Source organism: Solanum tuberosum, unplaced genomic scaffold, assembly GCF_000226075.1.
Source record: "Solanum tuberosum cultivar DM 1-3 516 R44 unplaced genomic scaffold, SolTub_3.0 scf00289, whole genome shotgun sequence".
Classification (NCBI taxonomy): domain Eukaryota; kingdom Viridiplantae; phylum Streptophyta; class Magnoliopsida; order Solanales; family Solanaceae; genus Solanum; species Solanum tuberosum.
Window position 1 is genome coordinate 435,174 of NW_006239225.1, and position 596 is coordinate 435,769.

Consider the following 596-nt stretch of genomic DNA (forward strand, 5'->3'; position numbering starts at 1 on the left):
TTTATAAACTCTTTGGGAATACTTAGTTCCCTTATAGATTTTTTAGAAATGAACTCAACTCTTTACTCTTTTCTTAACTTGAAAACTTGAGTCTTGAAATGAATTTAAAACATTGTTAAATACTCTTGAAAACTTTTGGAAACTTTGTTTTGACTTGCTTCTTAACTTCTAGACTTGACTCTTGACTTCTTAGACTTTGATCTTAACTTTCCTTGAATTGGATTATGGATTCAAGGTTTATGATCTCGTGTATTGGATGATTTCATGATGTTTAGATTAAGACTGGGCACCGGACCGGGTTGTACCGGTACCGGAAGTACCGTTCCGGTACCATTCCGGTTCGTTCCGGTCCGAAAGTATTCGGGACGGAACGGGACACCGTGAACCGGTACACGGGACGAAACGGTATCACGATTTGATACCGGTGTACCGGTACCGGTATATCCCGGTCTATTCCGGTTCTGTTCCGGTCCGGTCCGGTTCCGGTCCGATTTCGATTAATTTTTTTTATATATATTATATATATATATAATATATAGGCAACGGCTGAATTCTAAAAGTCCTCCTAGGGGTCAGGGCGTCAGGCGGTCAGCAAA